Genomic DNA, 21029 nt, shown 5'->3' with positions numbered 1-21029 from the left:
TAAAGGGGTAATAGAGGATATATCCTGTCAGTAAAGGGGTAATAGAGGATATAATCTGTCAGTAAAGGAGCAATAGAGGATATATTCTGTCAGTAAAGGAGTAATAGAGGATATATTCTGTCAGTAAAGGAGTAATATAGGATATAATCTGTCAGTAAATGAGTAATAGAGGATATAATCTGTCAGTAAAGGGGTAATAGAGGATATATTCTGTCAGTAAAGGAGTAATAGAGGATATAATCTGTCAGTAAATGAGTAATAGAGGATATAATCTGTCAGTAAAGGGGTAATAGAGGATATAACCTGTCAGTAAATGAGTAATAGAGGATATAATCTGTCAGTAAAGGGGTAATAGAGGATATAATCTGTCAGTAAAGGGGTAATAGAGGATATAATCTGTCAGTAAAGGAGTAATAGAGGATATAATCTGTCAGTAAATGAGTAATAGAGGATATATCCTGTCAGTAAAGGAGTAATAGAGGATATATCCTGTCAGTAAAGGGTAATAGAGGATATAATCTGTCAGTAAATTAGTAATAGAGGATATAATCTGTCAGTAAAGGGGTAATAGAGGATATAATCTGTCAGTAAAGGGGTAATAGAGGATATATTCTGTCAGTAAAGGGGTAATAGAGGATATATCCTGTCAGTAAAGGGTAATAGAGGATATATTCTGTCAGTAAAGGAGTAATAGAGGATATAATCTGTCAGTAAAGGGGTAATAGAGGATATATTCTGTCAGTAAAGGGGTAATAGAGGATATATTCTGTCAGTAAAGGGGTAATAGAGGATATATCCTGTCAGTAAAGGGTAATAGAGGATATATCCTGTCAGTAAAGGAGTAATAGAGGATATAATCTGTCAGTAAAGGGGTAATAGAGGATGTAATCTGTCAGTAAATGAGGAATAGAGGATATATTCTGTCAGTAAAGGAGTAATAGAGGATATAATCTGTCAGTAAAGGAGTAATAGAGGATATAATCTGTCAGTAAAGGAGTAATAGAGGATATAATCTGTCAGTAAAGGAGTAATAGAGGATATAATCTGTCAGTAAAGGAGTAATAGAGGATATATTCTGTCAGTAAATGAGTAATAGAGGATATATTCTGTCAGTAAAGGGGTAATAGAGGATATAATCTGTCAGTAAAGGAGTAATAGAGGATATAATCTGTCAGTAAATTAGTAATAGAGGATATAATCTGTCAGTAAAGGGTAATAGAGGATATAATCTGTCAGTAAAGGGTAATAGAGGATATAATCTGTCAGTAAAGGAGTAATAGAGGATATAATCTGTCAGTAAATGAGTAATAGAGGATATATTCTGTCAGTAAATGAGTAATAGAGGATATAATCTGTCAGTAAAGGGTAATAGAGGATATAATCTGTCAGTAAAGGAGTAATAGAGGATATAATCTGTCAGTAAATTAGTAATAGAGGATATAATCTGTCAGTAAAGGAGTAATAGAGGATATATCCTGTCAGTAAAGGGGTAATAGAGGATATAATATGTCAGTAAAGGAGTAATAGAGGATATAATCTGTCAGTAAAGGAGTAATAGAGGATATAATCTGTCAGTAAAGGGGTAATAGAGGATATATTCTGTCAGTAAATGAGTAATACAGGATATAATCTGTCAGTAAATGAGTAATATAGGATATATCCTGTCAGTAAAGGAGTAATAGAGGATATATTCTGTCAGTAAAGGAGTAATAGAGGATATATTCTGTCAGTAAAGGAGTAATAGAGGATATATTCTGTCAGTAAAGGAGTAATAGAGGATATATCCTGTTAGTAAAGGAGTAATAGAGGATATATCCTGTCAGTAAATGAGTAATAGAGGATATAATCTGTCAGTAAAGGAGTAATAGAGGATATAATCTGTCAGTAAATGAGTAATAGAGGATATAATCTGTCAGTAAATTAGTAATAGAGGATATAATCTGTCAGTAAAGGGGTAATAGAGGATATATCCTGTCAGTAAATGAGTAATAGAGGATATAATCTGTCAGTAAAGGGGTAATAGAGGATATATCCTGTCAGTAAATGAGTAATAGAGGATATAATCTGTCAGTAAAGGGGTAATAGAGGATGTAATCTGTCAGTAAATGAGTAATAGAGGATATAATCTGTCAGTAAAGGGGTAATAGAGGATGTAATCTGTCAGTAAAGGGGTAATAGAGGATATAATCTGTCAGTAAAGGGGTAATAGAGGATGTAATCTGTCAGTAAATGAGTAATAGAGGATATAATCTGTCAGTAAAGGGGTAATAGAGGATGTAATCTGTCAGTAAAGGAGTAATAGAGGATATAATCTGTCAGTAAAGGGGTAATAGAGGATATAATATGTCAGTAAAGAAGTAATAGAGGATATATCCTGTCAGTAAAGGAGTAATAGAGGATATATTCTGTCAGTAAATGAGTAATAGAGGATATAATCTGTCAGTAAAGGAGTAATAGAGGATATATCCTGTCAGTAAATGAGTAATAGAGGATATATCCTGTCAGTAAAGGGGTAATAGAGGATATATCCTGTCAGTAAATGAGTAATAGAGGATATAATCTGTCAGTAAAGGAGTAATAGAGGATATATCCTGTCAGTAAATGAGTAATAGAGGATATAATCTGTCAGTAAAGGAGTAATAGAGGATATATCCTGTCAGTAAAGGAGTAATAGAGGATATATTCTGTCAGTAAATGAGTAATAGAGGATATAATCTGTCAGTAAAGGAGTAATAGAGGATATATCCTGTCAGTAAATGAGTAATAGAGGATATATCCTGTCAGTAAAGGGGTAATAGAGGATATATCCTGTCAGTAAATGAGTAATAGAGGATATATTCTGTCAGTAAATGAGTAATAGAGGATATATCCTGTCAGTAAATGAGTAATAGAGGATATATCCTGTCAGTAAAGGGGTAATAGAGGATATATCCTGTCAGTAAATGAGTAATAGAGGATATATTCTGTCAGTAAATGAGTAATAGAGGATATAATCTGTCAGTAAAGGAGTAATAGAGGATATAATCTGTCAGTAAAGAAGTAATAGAGGATATATTCTGTCAGTAAAGGAGTAATAGAGGATATAATCTGTCAGTAAAGGGGTAATAGAGGATATATCCTGTCAGTAAAGGGGTAATAGAGGATATATCCTGTCAGTAAAGGATTAATAGAGGATATATCCTGTCAGTAAAGGGGTAATAGAGGATATATCCTGTCAGTAAAGGAGTAATATAGGATATATTCTGTCAGTAAAGGAGTAATAGAGAATATAATCTGTCAGTAAATGAGTAATAGAGGATATAACCCGTCAGTAAAGGGGTAATAGAGGATATATCCTGTCAGTAAATGAGGAATAGAGGATATATTCTGTCAGTAAAGGGGTAATAGAGGATATATCCTGTCAGTAAAGGGTAATAGAGGATATATTCTGTCAGTAAAGGGGTAATAGAGGATATAACCTGTCAGTAAAGGGGTAATAGAGGATATATCCTGTCAGTAAAGGGGTAATAGAGGATATATCCTGTCAGTAAATGAGTAATAGAGGATATATCCTGTCAGTAAATGAGTAATAGAGGATATATTCTGTCAGTAAAGGGGTAATAGAGGATATATCCTGTCAGTAAAGGGGTAATAGAGGATATATTCTGTCAGTAAAGGAGTAATAGAGGATATAATCTGTCAGTAAAGGAGTAATAGAGGATATATCCTGTCAGTAAAGGGGTAATAGAGGATATATTCTGTCAGTAAAGGAGTAATAGAGGATATATTCTGTCAGTAAAGGGTAATAGAGGATATATCCTGTCAGTAAAGGGTAATAGAGGATATATTCTGTCAGTAAATGAGTAATAGAGGATATATCCTGTCAGTAAATGAGTAATAGAGGCTATATTCTGTCAGTAAAGGGGTAATAGAGGATATATTCTGTCAGTAAAGAGTAATAGAGGATATATCCTGTCAGTAAAGGGTAATAGAGGATATAATCTGTCAGTAAAGGGGTAAGGGCATGACCACACATGGCGGAATTCCTCCGCAACTGTCCGCATCGATGCCGCACAGAATCTGCGTTGCAGATTCTGCAGCGGATCTGCACAAAATGTGCAGTACATTGATGCGGACTAGCTGCTGCAGACTGCGGGAAAAGTGCTTCCCTTCTCCCTATCAGTGCAGGATAGAGAGAAGGGACAGCACTTTCCCTAGTGAAAGGAAACGATTTTCATACTTACCGGCCCTTGTCTTGGTGACGCGTCCCTCTTTCGGCATCCAGCCCGACCTCCCTGGATGACGCGCCAGTCCATGTGACCGCTGCAGCCTGTGCTTTGCCTGTGATTGGCTGCAGCCGTCACTTACACTGAAACGTCATCCTGGGAGGCCGGACTGGAGACAGACGCAGGGAGTTCTCGGTAAGTATGAACTTATATGTTTTTTTACAGATACATGTATATTGGGATCGGTAGTCACTGTCCCGGGTGCAGAAACAGTTACTGCCGATCGCTTAACTCTTTCAGCACCCTGGACAGTGACTATTTACAGACGTCTCCTAGCAACGCTCCCGTCATTACGGGAGCCCCATTGACTTCCTCAGTCTGGCTGTAGACCTAGAAATACATAGGTCCAGCCAGAATGAAGAAATGTCAAGTTAAAAAAGCAAGACGTATCCGCAGCACACATGACATGTGCATGACAGCTGCGGACTTCATTGCGGAACTTTGAATCTCCATTGAAGTCAATGGAGAAATTCCGCCATGAGTCCGCCACTGCTCCGCAACAGACAGAGCATGCTGCGGACACCAAATTCCGCTCCGCAGCCTATGCTCCGCAGCGGAATTGTACGCATCGTGTAAACGAACACTGCTAATTTAAAGTGAAAGTCAATGGAGAAACGGCTCCGCTGCGGATTAACGCTGCGGAGTGTCCGCAGCGGAATTTAAGTGGAATTCCGCCATGTGTGAACCCGCCCTAATAGAGGATGTAATCTGTCAGTAAATGAGTAATAGAGGATATAATCTGTCAGTAAAGGGGTAATAGAGGATGTAATCTGTCAGTAAAGGAGTAATAGAGGATATAATCTGTCAGTAAATGGGGTAATAGAGGATATAATATGTCAGTAAAGAAGTAATAGAGGATATATCCTGTCAGTAAAGGAGTAATAGAGGATATATTCTGTCAGTAAATGAGTAATAGAGGATATAATCTGTCAGTAAAGGAGTAATAGAGGATATATCCTGTCAGTAAATGAGTAATAGAGGATATATCCTGTCAGTAAAGGGGTAATAGAGGATATATCCTGTCAGTAAATGAGTAATAGAGGATATATTCTGTCAGTAAATGAGTAATAGAGGATATAATCTCTCAGTAAAGGAGTAATAGAGGATATAATCTGTCAGTAAAGAAGTAATAGAGGATATATTCTGTCAGTAAAGGAGTAATAGAGGATATAATCTGTCAGTAAAGGGGTAATAGAGGATATATCCTGTCAGTAAAGGGGTAATAGAGGATATATCCTGTCAGTAAAGGATTAATAGAGGATATATCCTGTCAGTAAAGGGGTAATAGAGGATATATCCTGTCAGTAAAGGAGTAATAGAGGATATATTCTGTCAGTAAAGGAGTAATAGAGAATATAATCTGTCAGTAAATGAGTAATAGAGGATATAACCCGTCAGTAAAGGGGTAATAGAGGATATATCCTGTCAGTAAATGAGGAATAGAGGATATATTCTGTCAGTAAAGGGGTAATAGAGGATATATCCTGTCAGTAAAGGGTAATAGAGGATATATTCTGTCAGTAAAGGGGTAATAGAGGATATAACCTGTCAGTAAAGGGGTAATAGAGGATATATCCTGTCAGTAAAGGGGTAATAGAGGATATATCCTGTCAGTAAATGAGTAATAGAGGATATATCCTGTCAGTAAATGAGTAATAGAGGATATATTCTGTCAGTAAAGGGGTAATAGAGGATATATCCTGTCAGCAAAGGGGTAATAGAGGATATATTCTGTCAGTAAAGGAGTAATAGAGGATATAATCTGTCAGTAAAGGAGTAATAGAGGATATATCCTGTCAGTAAAGGGGTAATAGAGGATATATTCTGTCAGTAAAGGAGTAATAGAGGATATATTCTGTCAGTAAAGGGTAATAGAGGATATATCCTGTCAGTAAAGGGTAATAGAGGATATATTCTGTCAGTAAATGAGTAATAGAGGATATATTCTGTCAGTAAATGAATAATAGAGGATATATCCTGTCAGTAAATGAGTAATAGAGGATATATCCTGTCAGTAAAGGGGTAATAGAGGATATATCCTGTCAGTAAAGGGTAATAGAGGATATAATCTGTCAGTAAATGAGTAATAGAGGATATAATCTGTCAGTAAATGAGTAATAGAGGATATATCCTGTCAGTAAAGGGGTAATAGAGGATATATCCTGTCAGTAAAGGGGTAATAGAGGATATATCCTGTCAGTAAAGGATTAAGGCTGGGTTCACACGTGGCGGAATTTCACTTAAATTCCGCTGCGGACACTCCGCAGCGTTAATCCGCAGCGGAGCCGTTTGTCCATTGACTTACACTTTAATTTAGCAGTGTTCGTTTAGACGAGGCGTAAAATTCCGCTGCGGAGCATAGGCTGCGGAGCGGAATTTGGTGTCCGCAGCATGCTCTGTCTGTTGCGGAGCAGTGGCGGACTCATGGCGGAATTTCTCCATTGACTTCAATGGAGATTCTAAGTTCCGCAATGAAGTCCGCAGCTGTCATGCACATGTCATGTGTGCTGCGGATCCGTCTTGCTTTTTTAACTTGACATTTCTTCATTCTGGCTGGACCTATGTATTTCTAGGTCTACAGCCAGACTGAGGAAGTCAATGGGGCTCCCGTAATGACGGGAGCGTTGCTAGGAGACGTCAGTAAATAGTCACTGTCCAGGGTGCTGAAAGAGTTAAGCGATCGGCAGTAACTGTTTCTGCACCCGGGACAGTGACTACCGATCCCAATATACATGTATCTGTAAAAAAAAATGAAGTTCATACTTACCGAGAACTCCCTGCTTCTGTCTCCAGTCCAGCCTCCCAGGATGACGTTTCAGTCTAAGTGACGGCTGCAGCCAATCACAGGCTAATAACAGGCTGCAGCGGTCACATGGACTGCCGCGTCATCCAGGGAGATCGGGCTGGATGCCGAAGGAGGGACGCGTCACCAAGACAACGAGCGGTAAGTATGAATTTCTTTGACTTTCACTAGGGAAAGTGCTGTCCCTTCTCTCTATCCTGCACTGAATAGGGAGAAGGGAAGCACTTTTCCCGCAGTCCGCAGCAGCCAGTCCGCATCAATTTACTGCACATTTTGTGCAGATCCGCAGCAGAATCTGCAACGCAGATTCTGTGCGGCATTGATGCGGACAGTTGCGGAGGAAATCCGCCACGTGTGGTCATGCCCTAATAGAGGATATATCCTGTCAGTAAAGGGGTAATAGAGGATATATTCTGTCAGTAAATGAGTAATAGAGGATATATTCTGTCAGTAAAGGGGTAATAGAGGATATATTCTGTCAGTAAATGAGTAATAGAGGATATATTCTGTCAGTAAATGAGTAATAGAGGATATAATCTGTCAGTAAAGGAATAATAGAGGATATATCCTGTCAGTAAAGGGGTAATAGAGGATATATCCTGTCAGTAAAGGGGTAATAGAGGATATATCCTGTCAGTAAAGGATTAATAGAGGATATATCCTGTCAGTAAAGGGGTAATAGAGGATATATCCTGTCAGTAAATGAGTTATAGAGGATATAATCTGTCAGTAAATGAGTAATAGAGGATATATCCTGTCAGTAAAGGAGTAATAGAGGATATATTCTGTCAGTAAAGGAGTAATAGAGAATATAATCTGTCAGTAAATGAGTAATAGAGGATATAACCCGTCAGTAAAGGGGTAATAGAGGATATATCCTTCAGTAAATGAGGAATAGAGGATATATTCTGTCAGTAAAGGGGTAATAGAGGATATATCCTGTCAGTAAAGGGTAATAGAGGATATATTCTGTCAGTAAAGGGGTAATAGAGGATATAACCTGTCAGTAAAGGGGTAATAGAGGATATATCCTGTCAGTAAAGGGGTAATAGAGGATATATCCTGTCAGTAAAAGGGTAATAGAGGATATATCCTGTCAGTAAAGGGGTAATAGAGGATATATCCTGTCAGTAAATGAGTTAGGGCATGACCACACATGGCGGAATTCCTCCGCAACTGTCCGCATCAATGCCGCACCTAATCCGGGTTGCGGATTACGGCTGCGGATCTGCACAAAATGTGCAGAAAATTGATGCGGACTAGCTGCTGCGGACTGCGGGAAAAGTGCTTCCCTTCTCCCTATCAGTGCAGGATAGAGAGAAGGGACAGCACTTTCCCTAGTGAAAGTAAAAGAAATTCATACTTACCGCCCGTTGTCTTTATGACGCGTCCCTCCTTCGGCATCCAGCCCGACCTCCCTGGATGACGCGCCAGTCCATGTGACCGCTGCAGCCTGTGCTTGGCCTGTGATTGGCTGCAGCCGTCACTTACACTGAAACGTCATCCTGGGAGGCCGGACTGGAGACAGAAACAGGGAGTTCTCGGTAAGTACGAACTTCATTTTTTTTTACAGATACATGTATATTGGGATCGGTAGTCACTGTCCCGGGTGCAGAAACAGTTACTGCCGATCGCTTAACTCTTTCAGCACCCTGGACAGTGACTATTTACTGACGTCTCCTAGCAACGCTCCCGTCATTACGGGAGCCCCATTGACTTCCTCAGTCTGGCTGTAGACCTAGAAATACATAGGTCCAGCCAGAATGAAGAAATGTCAAGTAAAAAAAGCAAGACGCATCCGCAGCACACATGACATGTGCATGACAGCTGCGGACTTCATTGCGGAACTTTGAATCTCCATTGAAGTCAATGGAGAAATTCCGCCATGAGTCCGCCACTGCTCCGCAACAGACAGAGCATGCTGCGGACACCAAATTCCGCTCCGCAGCCTATGCTCCGCAGCGGAATTGTACGCATCGTGTAAACGAACACTGCTAAATTAAAGTGAAAGTCAATGTAGAAACGGCTCCGCTGCGGATTAACGCTGCGGAGTGTCCGCAGCGGAATTTAAGTGCAATTCCGCCATGTGTGAACCCGCCCTAATAGAGGATATATCCTGTCAGTAAATGAGTAATAGAGGATATATTCTGTCAGTAAAGCGGTAATAGTGGATATATCCTGTCAGTAAAGGGGTAATAGAGGATATATTCTGTCAGTAAAGGAGTAATAGAGGATATATTCTGTCAGTAAAGGGTAATAGAGGATATATCCTGTCAGTAAAGAGTAATAGAGGATATATTCTGTCAGTAAATGAGTAATAGAGGATATATCCTGTCAGTAAATGAGTAATAGAGGCTATATTCTGTCAGTAAAGGGGTAATAGAGGATATATTCTGTCAGTAAAGAGTAATAGAGGATATATCCTGTCAGTAAAGGGTAATAGAGGATATAATCTGTCAGTAAATGAGTAATAGAGGATATATCCTGTCAGTAAATGAGTAATAGAGGATATATTCTGTCAGTAAAGGGGTAATAGAGGATATATTCTGTCAGTAAATGAGTAATAGAGGATATATTCTGTCAGTAAATGAGTAATAGAGGATATAATCTGTCAGTAAAGGGGTAATAGAGGATATATTCTGTCAGTAAATGAGTAATAGAGGATATATTCTGTCAGTAAAGGGGTAATAGAGGATATATCCTGTCGGTAAAGGGGTAATAGAGGATATAATCTGTCAGTAAAGGGGTAATAGAGGATATATCCTGCCAGTAAATGAGTAATAGAGGATATATTCTGTCAGTAAATGAGTAATAGAGGATATAATCTGTCAGTAAAGGAGTAATAGAGGATATATCCTGTCAGTAAAGGAGTAATAGAGGATATATCCTGTCAGTAAAGGGGTAATAGAGGATATATCCTGTCAGTAAAGGGTAATAGAGGATATAATCTGTCAGTAAATGAGCAATAGAGGATATATTCTGTCAGTAAAGGAGTAATAGAGGATATATTCTGTCAGTAAATGAGCAATAGAGGATATATTCTGTCAGTAAAGGAGTAATAGAGGATATATTCTGTCAGTAAAGGAGTAATAGAGGATATATCCTGTCAGTAATTGAGTAATAGAGGATATATCCTGTCAGTAAAGGAGTAATAGAGGATATATCCTGTCAGTAAAGGAGTAATAGAGGATATACAGTGGAGGAAATAAGTATTTGATCCCTTGCTGATTTTGTAAGTTTGCCCACTGTCAAAGTCATGAACAGTCTAGAATTTTTAGGCTAGGTTAATTTTACCAGTGAGAGATAGATTATATAAAAAAAAAAAATCACATTGTCAAAATTATATATATTTATTTGCATTGTGCACAGAGAAATAAGTATTTGATCCCTTTGGCAAACAAGACTTAATACTTGGTGGCAAAACCCTTGTTGGCAAGCACAGCAGTCAGACGTTTTTTGTAGTTGATGATGAGGTTTGCACACATGTTAGATGGAATTTTGTCCCACTCCTCTTTGCAGATCATCTGTAAATCATTAATATTTCGAGGCTGTCGCTTCCCAACTCGGATCTTCAGCTCCCTCCATAAGTTTTCGATGGGATTAAGGTCTGGAGACTGGCTAGGCCACTCCATGACCTTAATGTGCTTCTTTTTGAGCCACTCCTTTGTTGCCTTGGCTGTATGTTTCGGGTCATTGTCGTGCTGGAAGACCCAGCCACGAGCCATTTTTAATGTCCTGGTGGAGGGAAGGAGGTTGTCACTCAGGATTTGACGGTACATGGCTCCATCCATTCTCCCATTGATGCGGTGAAGTAGTCCTGTGCCCTTAGTAGAGAAACACCCCCAAAACATAATGTTTCCACCTCCATGCTTGACAGTGGGGACGGTGTTCTTTGGGTCATAGGCAGCATTTCTCTTCCTCCAAACACGGCGAGTTGAGTTAATGCCAAAGAGCTCAATTTTAGTCTCATCTGACCACAGCACCTTCTCCCAATCACTCTCAGAATCATCCAGATGTTCATTTGCAAACTTCAGACGGGCCTGTACATGTGCCTTCTTGAGCAGGGGGACCTTGCGGGCACTGCAGGATTTTAATCCATTACGGCGTAATTTGTTACCAATGGTTTTCTTGGTGACTGTGGTCCCAGCTGCCTTGAGATCATTAACAAGTTCCCCCCGTGTAGTTTTCGGCTGAGCTCTCACCTTCCTCAGGATCAAGGATACCCCACGAGGTGAGATTTTGCATGGAGCCCCAGATCGATGTCGATTGACAGTCATTTTGTATGTCTTCCATTTTCTTACTATTGCACCAACAGTTGTCTCCTTCTCACCCAGCGTCTTACTTATGGTTTTGTAGCCCATTCCAGCCTTGTGCAGGTCTATGATCTTGTCCCTGACATCCTTAGAAAGCTCTTTGGTCTTGCCCATGTTGTAGAGGTTAGAGTCAGACTGATTCATTGAGTCTGTGGACAGGAGTCTTTTATACAGGTGACCATGTAAGAGCTGTCTATAATGCAGGCACCAAGTTGATTTGGAGCGTGTAACTGGTCTGGAGGAGGCTGAACTCTTAATGGTTGGTAGGGGGTCACATACTTATTTCTCTGTGCACAATGCAAATAAATATATATAATTTTGACTATGTGATTTTCTGTTTTTTTTAAATATAATCTATCTCTCACTGGTAAAATTAACCTAGCCTAAAAATTCTAGACTGTTCATGACTTTGACAGTGGGCAAACTTACAAAATCAGCAAGGGATCAAATACTTATTTCCTCCACTGTACATACCTCCCAACTTTTAAGTATCACAAAGAGGGACAATTTTTTTCTTTTAAGCCACGCCTCTAATCCCACCAAATCCCCGCCCATACATACCGGATTCCACTCACACTGTATCATGCTCCCATAGTGCCTCCCACACAGTATAATACCAAATAGCTGCCCCATACAGTAAAATGCCCATACAGATGCCCCCATAAAGTATAATGCCCCATACAGTATAATGCCCCATAACTGCCCCATACAGCTTAATGCCTCAATAGCCTCCCCATACAGTAAATGCCCCCATAGCTGTTCCATACAGTAAATGCCCCCTAGCTGCCCTTATACAGTATAATACCCCCAAAGCTGCCCCTAGTGCCAGTGCCCATATATAAAGTGCCAGTGCCCTCTCGATAGTGCCACAGTGCCCATGTAGATAGTGCCCCTATATAGTGCCACAGTTTCCCTGTAGATAGTGCTACCCCCACCCTGTAGATAGTGCTACCCCCACACTGTAGATAGTGCTACCCCCACCCTGTAGATAGTGCTACCCCCACCCTGTAGATAGTGCTACCCCCACACTGTAGATAGTGCTACCCCCACCCTGTAGATAGTGTTACCCCCACCCTGTAGATAGTGCTACCCCCACCCTGTAGATAGTGCTACCCCCACCCTGTAGATAGTGCTACCCCCATCCTGTAGATAGTGCTACCCCCACCCTGTAGATAGTGCTACACCCACCCTGTAGATAGTGCTACCCCCACCCTGTAGATAGTGCTACCCCCACCCTGTAGATAGTGCTACCCCCACCCTGTAGATAGTGCCACAGTGCCCATGTAAATAGTGCCACCACCCTGTAGACCGCGCCATTGAGACTCCCACTAGAAGCGGAATCCCCAGCCAGAGCATAGGTCGGGGATTCTGCTCCTAGAGGGAAGCCCTGATGTTACTGTCCATATATGGACAGTGACGTCAGTGGATACTCCTTGAGCGAATCCCTGTTGCCGACTCTGGCCGGGGATTCCGCTCCAGGAGGAGCCACTAACGTCAATGTCCAGATCATCGGCAACGGGGATTCCGCTCAAGGAGTAGCCACTAATTCTGAAACAGGAAACTATCAGCTCCCTGCTTCAGAATTAGTTCTCCTCCGCTCGCCGAAGGCTCCCCGGCATCGTTGCCAACCTCCACTTCAGAAATTTCTGGACAACTGAGCTAAAAATCACGGACATACCAAAAGTTTTACGGGCACATTACAAAATCACGAGTAAGGCCCCGTGCACACGACCGAAAATTTCGTCCGTAATTACGGACCCATTCATTTCTATGGCCGTAGAAACCTTCCGTAAAAAATAGGACATGTCCAATTTTTTTATTTTATGGGCCATGGTCCTATACTTTATAATGGGAACACGGTCCGCAAATGCGGATGACTGTCCGCGGCCGGCCGTGCCCGTGATCACAGATTGTAATTAGGGGCACGGTCGTGTGCACGGGCCCTCAGTGATAATAAAGAGAATAACTAACACCTTTTATAAGTGATCACACGAGAGGGAGAAGAAGAAGACGAGTGCGGGCACAACTGAAGTGAAATTAAAAAACGATTAAAGCAAGGCTTCATTCACACTGGCGTTTCTATACGTTTATCTCCCTCCCGTCAGAGGAAGAGAGGATCGATACGTTACACGGAAAGCAACGGTTCCGTTAGAATTACCATTGACTTCAAAGGTGATTCTTTTGTATCAGTTGCTTTCCGTTTGTCTCCGTTCGCTAAGTTTCCGTTTTTTTTAAAGGAAACAAAAGTGCCATCTGCAGAAGTTTTATTTCCGTTCAAGAGAACAAAAACCTAGCGAACGGAGACAAACGGAAAGCAACTGATACAAAAGAGTTACCATTATATTCAATGGTAATTCTAATGGAACCGTTGCTTTCCGTGTAATGTATCGATCCCCTTTACCCTGATGGAAGAGAGATAAACGTATATTAATGCCAGTGTGAACTTAGACTAATACGACTAAGATATTAATAATATTAAAAAAATTTAAACCGGGTTTTGAACTACCGACCTTTCAGCTGTAAGGCAGACAAGCTGACCACTGCACTATAGAAGCCGTCTTATCCAATAGCTGGGGGTTAATTCAATAACAGCGGGGGGTTAATTCAATAACAGCGGGCACTGTCTCAGTCTTTCCTGCCGGCAACATCTGTCTGCTGCGCGCGGGTGGTGACTGGTCAGAGACTCACAGTCAGACTGGCAGCTGCCACATGCAGTGTGCACTGGGAGTGACTGGGAGACTCAACAGTCACAGCCCCGCTTGTAGCTTTCCCACGATAATTAAGCAGAGGAAAGCTACAAGCGCGGCTGTGACTAGTGAGTCGGACACTCAATCCACCCGCACCCCTCTGCCTGGTCTCTAGACATGAGGTCAGGTCCAAGTGACTCACGTTACTGGTCCCGGCACCGACCCAATGACGGTCCGTGTGTCTCTGACTGAGGTCACCCCAGTCAGAGACAGTTGGCAGCCCTGCTCCCCGGACACAATGCTACTTTAAGCCCTGTGCTCGGGGAAGCCATTGACAGTACTGTCCATATATGGACAGTGACATCAGTGGCTAATCCTTGAATGGAATTCCCGCCGTTGCCGACTCTGGCCGGGGATTCCGCTCATAAATGGACAGTACTGTCAAGGGCTTGCCCGAGCACAGTGCTTACAATAGCACTGTGCCCGGGGAGCCCTCGGCGAGCGGAGGAGCTCCCTCTGCTCGTCCGCTATGAACTAATTCTGAAGCAGGGAGCTGATGGTTCCCTTCTTCAGAATTAGTTTGACAGCGGGACATACCCCCGTCCGCCCGGAATCCGGGACTGTACCATTGAATCTGGGACGGTTGGGAGGTATGTGCATATCCTGTATGGAAATGACCATCCTCGAAGTACCTTGAACCATCCACAAAGAGAATAATGTCAGGGTTATGTAATGGTGAATCCTTGACAGTCTCCTGGGCCATAAGGGCCATGCAATTGTCAAAAATATTTGAATATCTTTATATGTGTGAACCGAAAGGTTCTTAATATTTACTACTATGGACAGGTGTAACTGGAGCTTACAGAACTGCTGAAACAACAGCCTACAGGGGGACGGCTATTCTATTCTAAGGGCATGTTCACACGGCCCGAAAAACTGCAGAAAAATCGGAAGCAGCACGGCTCCAAACATCTGCCCATTGATTTCAATGGGAAAAACGGCGTTCTGTTCCGATGGAGCATTTTTTGCGGCGTTTTTTTACGCGTGCAGGACACTTCTTGGGACGTTTTTGGATAGACTCTATTGAAAAAAGCTCCAAAAACGGCCGAAAAACACACGTTTTTTTCAGGCGCAATTTCTGCCTCAAAATTCCCTTTGGAAGTTTGAGGCAGATTTTCCTCTCCCTATACGCCGATTTTTGCTGTGTTTTTCGCTGAGTTTTTCATGGTGTTTTTCGCCCTTGGCAATTGAGCGCCGCAGACATAAAATGCCGCGAAATACGCTTTCTCTGCCTCCCATTGATGTCAATGGGAGGTCAGAGGCGTAAACGCCCGAAGGTAGGGCATGTCCCTTCTTTCTCCCGCGAGACGGAAATCAATGGGAGACATTTTTGGGCCGTTTTTGATGAGTTTTGCGGCGCGGTTTCCGCGTCAAAAAACTCGTCAAAAAACTCAGTGTGAACCCAGCCGTAGAAAAGTTTTACATTTAGGCTGGATTCACACGAGCGTTGCGCAAACACCATTTGACAGCTGCGTGTGTCATCCGTGTCTGATGCGCGGCTGCGTGATTTTCACGCAGCCGCCATCATAGAGATGAGGCTAGTCGACGCCCGTCACTGTCCAAGGTGCTGAAAGAGCTAACTCTTTCAGCACCCTCGACAGTGAATGCCGTGAAAAAAAGAAAAAGTTCGTACTTACCGAGAACTTCCCGGCCGTTGCCTTGGTGACGCGTCCTTGGTGACGCGCCTCTCGACATCGGGCCCCACCTCCCTGGATGACGCGCCAGTCCATGTGACCGCTGCAGGCTGTGCTTGGCCTGTGATTGGCTGGAGCTGTCACTTGGCCTGAATTGTCATCCCGGGAGGTCAGACTGGAGGAAGACGCCGGGAGTTATCGGTAAGTCAGAACTTCGTTTTTTTTCTACAGGTTTTCATGTATATTGGGATCGGTAGTCACTGTCCATGGTGCTGAAACAGTTTAACTCTTTCTGCACCATGGACAGTGACTATCTCCTGATGTCGCGTACCGATAATTTTTTTGCCGGGTTCGGCCAAATCGAGTTCGGCCGAACCCGGTGAAGTTCGGTTCGCTTGTCCGGCTTCGCTAATCGCAAAGACACTCCGTTTGGATGTTCGGAAACAGAAAAGCACGTGGTGCTTTTCGGTTTACATTCATCCTTTTGACAGCTGTTGCCCAAACACGCAGTTCGCACGGAAGTGCTTCCGTGCGACATGCGTGGTTTTCACGCACCCATTGACTTCAATGGGTGCGTGATGCGTTGAAAACGCTGAATCAACGGACATGTCGTGAGTTTTTTGCAACGGAGCAACGCTGCGCAAAAAACGCTGCCATGTCTGCACGGCCCCATTGACTAATATAGCTACGGGCAACGCACGTGAAAATCACGCGCGTTGCACGCGCGTATTTTACGTTCATCTGAATAAGCCCTTATGATTACTTTATCTAATGAAGACTAAAACTGTGTATCTATAAAGCCTTGACTAACAAAATGTCTAATATGTTTTATTACTAAGATAACTGACATTATATATGAGGAGGGGGTTGCGGAATTCCAGAAAAAACGGAGATTAGAATTTCCAGACAGAGGTTTAACTTCTAATTAGTTGTCAATTGTGATATATGAAGCAAAATGTAACAAGAACTAGTCCAGACATGTTATTCTCAGACTATGTATAAAAACTCTGTCATTCAGGATGGAGGGAGACATTTCGCCATAATGTCTCCTTATCGATAAGAATAAGGGGATGTTCACACGACATATTTTCGGCCGTTGTTCGGGCCGTAAACGCTCGAAAACGGCCGAAAAATCGCAAGCAGAACGCCTCCAAACATCTGACCATTGATTTCAATGGGAAAACGGCGTTCTCTACCCACAAAGCGTTTTTACACATAAAAAAAACGGCCACAAAAAAGAAGTGCAGGACACTTCTTGGGAAGTTTTTGGAGCCGTTTTCCATAGACTCTATTGAGAAAAGGTCCAAAAACAGCCGTAAAAAACGCAGCGAAAATCGCGAGTGGCACAAAAAACTTCTGAAAATCAGGAGCTGTTTTCTGTTGAAAACAGTTCCGTATTTTGAGAAGTTTTTGACTCTGCGTGTGAACATGGCCTAAAGACGCGCATCATCTCTATTCAGATGACTCCTTGAAAATCCAATTGCATCCCCTCCCCCTCGTACTGCAGGAAACTCATCCAATGCTTCCAGTGACCAGGGATAGACCATGCGTCGGGACGGAGATAGACCATGCGAAGGGACGAAGTCAGAAATAGTTGAACTTGATAGACAGAAACGGTGGAACTTGTCAAACCAGGTTAAAGGTAAAGTTACTAACCATAAATTCTTGGGCAAAAAATGAAAGGTGTAGCCGGCGTGTAACTGCTGCCTGAAAATCATAACTGCATGGAACAGTCACACTTGCTAAAGCAAATGAAGGTCGTCCTTCAGAAATGTTAGAAAGATCTTGGAGATGTCTGTCTGTAAGGTCCTGTTCACACCTGCATCAGGGCATTCTGTTGTTCTGCTCTGTCAGAGGAGCAGAAAAAGGGACTGCCGGAGGAGAGGAGCAGAACAAGGGACTTCCGGAGGAGAGGAGCAGAACATGGGACTGCCGGAGGAGAGGAGCAGAACAAGGGACTGCCGGAGGAGAAGAGCAGAACAAGGGACTGCCGGAGGAGAGGAGCAGAACAAGGGACTGCCGGAGGAGAGGAGCAGAACAAGGGACTGCCGAAGGAGAGGAGCAGAACAAGGGACTGCCGGAGGAGAGGAGCAGAACAAGGGACTGCCGAAGGAGAGGAGCAGAACAAGGGACTGCTGGAGGAGAGGAGCAGAACAAGTGACTTCCGGAGGAGAGGAGCAGAACATGGGACTGCCGGAGGAGAGGAGCAGAACAAGGGACTGCCGGAGGAGAGGAGCAGAACAAGGGACTGCCGGAGGAGAGGAGCAGAACAAGGGACTGCCGGAGTCGAGGAGCAGAACAAGGGACTGCCGGAGGAGAGGAGCAGAACAAGGGACTGCCGGAGGAGAGGAGCAGAACAAGGGACTGCCGGAGGAGAGGAGCAGAACAAGGGAGCCGGGCTCCTAGCAACATGGTTATATACGACGCTAGGAGTCTCTGCCTCTCCGTGGAACTACTGTCCCGTACTAAAAACATGATTACAGTTCGGGACAGTTGTCCGGCAGGGACTCCTAGCGTCGTACATAAGTATGATGCTAGGAGCCCGGCTCCCTGCAGTGTGTTCGTTCCGGGACTTGTGGCTAAAACGCCTCCATTACGTCTGAAAAGAGGTTGTGTGCACATACCCTTAGACGCACCCAGGTTTTAGACACCAGGAAATAGCAAAAAATTATTTCATATTTTACTACTTTAAGGCCATGTTCACACGCTAAACCAAAAACGTCTGAAAATACGGAGCAGGTTTCAAGGGAAAACAGCTCCTGATTTTCAGATGTTTTTGAAGCCACTCGCTTTTTTTGCGCCGTTTTTTATGGTCGTTTTGGAGCGGTTTTTCTATAGAGTCTATGAAAAACGGCTCCAAAAACATCTCAAGAAGTGACATGCACTTCTTTTTTGTGGGCGTTTTTTTACACGGTTGTAAAAAAACGGCCCGTCGGAACAGAACGCTGTTTTTCACATTGAACTCAATGGGCAGATGTTTGGAGGCGTTCTGCTTCCGATTTTTCCCCGAAAAATGGCCGAAAATAAGCCGTGTGAACATCCCCTTACAAAGAAAAAACTATTTGTTAAAAAAAACTTGTTCTGCTTGACGACATTTTGAGGGTCATAACTTATGTTTTTTCATCGATTTGAGCGGTGTGATGGATTATTTTTTGCGGGACGAGCTGCAGTTTTTATTGCCACAATTTTTTGGTACAAACGATTTTTTGATCACATTTTATTTCCTTTTTTTTTACGCTATTCACCCTGCAAGTCAGGCCTTATTCACACGAACGTATATATATTACGTCCGTGCTACGCGCGTCGCACGGACCTATGTAAGTGAATGGGGCCGTTCAGACAGTCCGTGATTTTCACGCAGCGTGTGTCCGCTGCGTAAAATTTATGACATGTCCTATACTTGCCCGTTTTTCGCGCATCACGCATGACGCACGGAAGCACTTCCAGGTGCCGTGCGTGATTCGCACTACAGTAGTAAAATAAATGAAAATGAAACAAGAAAAGCAACTCCTGCTTTTATGTTTGTAAACATATGCGCGGAAATCACGCAGGCACGCACCACATACTGATGCCACACAGAACTTTTGCGCGGTGTTTTTTGCGCACGCAAAACGGACACGCTCATGTGAATAAGGCCTTGTGAAGGATGGTTTATTTGCTTATATTCTCTGTATGAAATTACATTGTGAATTATCACGCAGGAGGCCGAATTACTAAGATATGTATTATGTGAAAGTGATTATAATAATGTTTAAATGATTTAGTTTCGTGCAGCAGCCATCTTGTCTGGAGTTCCCATCTTGTCTGGAGTTCCCATCTTGTCTGGAGTTCCCATCTTGTCTGGAGTTCCCATCTTGTCTGGAGTTCCCATCTTGTCTGGAGTTCCCATCTTGGTTCTTTTGTAGTGAATAGGAAAGTCATTGTTCCTTTAATACAAGTAATGTTGATTTTGTATGTTTTATCTTTGACCTTGGTTCCCGTGCGAAGTTGGACAGGGAGTGAGATGGGAGTGAGATGGGAGTGAGAAGGGAGGGTGGCAAGTATGCGTGAGGGAAGGTCTCCCCCATCTCCACGAGGACATTCTGTCCAAGAGAGATAAGGCCACCTGCAAACCTAATGTGTGAAGAATTATAATGATGTATCTGGGATGTATTTTATTGTATGTTTTTTACTGAATAACAAATATTGTTACATTGTCTCTGATTGGTTAACCTCAAGCCGACACCCCTTCTGAATTTCAGTATTACAGTTTGAGTTTGGTAATAAATCCTTCAGAGCAGTATTTTTGAACATATCAGCGTGTCTGTGTGTTTTCTTCTCCTCTCTCGATATATATCGGTGAAATATCCTAATTAGGATACTGAATATTGGGGTCTGGCCTTGAGAGTCTGTTGGGACTCGTATAAATTTTAGTCTAATATATTTTGAGCCATTGATTTCCACGACAGTAATGGTGCCGATAATACCGGGGAGATTGCTTGTCTGATAAGCTGTCACTGGAGAGGTCTGGCTTTGCATCTGTGAATTACAAAAAAACCGCGGTGAGCAGTGGGTTGAAAGATGGATCCAAAAAGGTATGTTGAAGCTTTTTGTGTGATGAAGGATTGCAGGTGTGTACCAGTTGTATGCATTGCCAGACTGGCATAAGGTGGGAATCAGTACAGACTGATTTCTAGCACATGATAATCCGGCATATACACTTTGATGTAAAATAACATCCAAGTAATTAAGTCTGTAGTAGTATAACATCAGACCGCTGGATTGAATACCGTTGTAATATAACATCCTGTATTCAATGAATGACCCTGACACTTATCCCAGGTGCCACCTGTGTCGTAGTAGTAATTACAGTGAAGGACATTGGTATTGGCTCAGACCCTGAGCCCCTAAAGAAATCATCACCAACATACATAACAGCCCCCTAAACTACAACCCACAGAGTGAACGGCTGAGCGGGGAGGATAATATATATGTTACCAAATATAATTTGAATGTGAAACCATTGCAAAGTGCTAGAGGAAAGAGTTTGGGATATATGCTACATCACGGGCTGTATGAACCAAAAGACACACCCCGGCAGCAAGTGTTCTGCATAAGTGAATGTGACCAACTCCTGCTTCAATCAATGGAGGTTCATGAATGTTGATTGTGTTGAAGAATTTGCTCTTGCAATTGTTGATTGGCAGCATTTTGTCTGTTCTTGATGTTCAATACAGTGAGGGATCAGAGGAAAGGGGATCCTACTGCTAGAATGTCTGGAGGAATGA

The sequence above is a fragment of the Rhinoderma darwinii genome, chromosome 4, assembly GCF_050947455.1.
Source record: "Rhinoderma darwinii isolate aRhiDar2 chromosome 4, aRhiDar2.hap1, whole genome shotgun sequence".
NCBI lineage: Eukaryota > Metazoa > Chordata > Amphibia > Anura > Rhinodermatidae > Rhinoderma > Rhinoderma darwinii.
Note: the sequence above shows the minus strand (reverse complement) of the source record.